The following is a 208-nucleotide window of genomic DNA, read 5'->3' on the forward strand; positions in this document are numbered from 1 at the left end:
TCTAGTAGTAGTGCGAATACGCATACAAAAAAGAAATCGCCATCACACCACATGTGTGGAGAAGGGCATCATCTATCACGCTTCAAAGCGTTGCAGGGCACCATGTACAAAAACATAGCGCAACGTTTACTTTCTCTTGGGTGCCGCCTTCTTCGCTGCTGGCCTCTTCACAGCCTTCTTGGCAGCAACCTTCTTGGCTGCCTTCTTC

The sequence above is a fragment of the Trypanosoma theileri genome, assembly GCF_002087225.1.
Source record: "Trypanosoma theileri isolate Edinburgh chromosome Unknown TM35_Tth_5_V1, whole genome shotgun sequence".
NCBI classification, from domain to species: domain Eukaryota; phylum Euglenozoa; class Kinetoplastea; order Trypanosomatida; family Trypanosomatidae; genus Trypanosoma; species Trypanosoma theileri.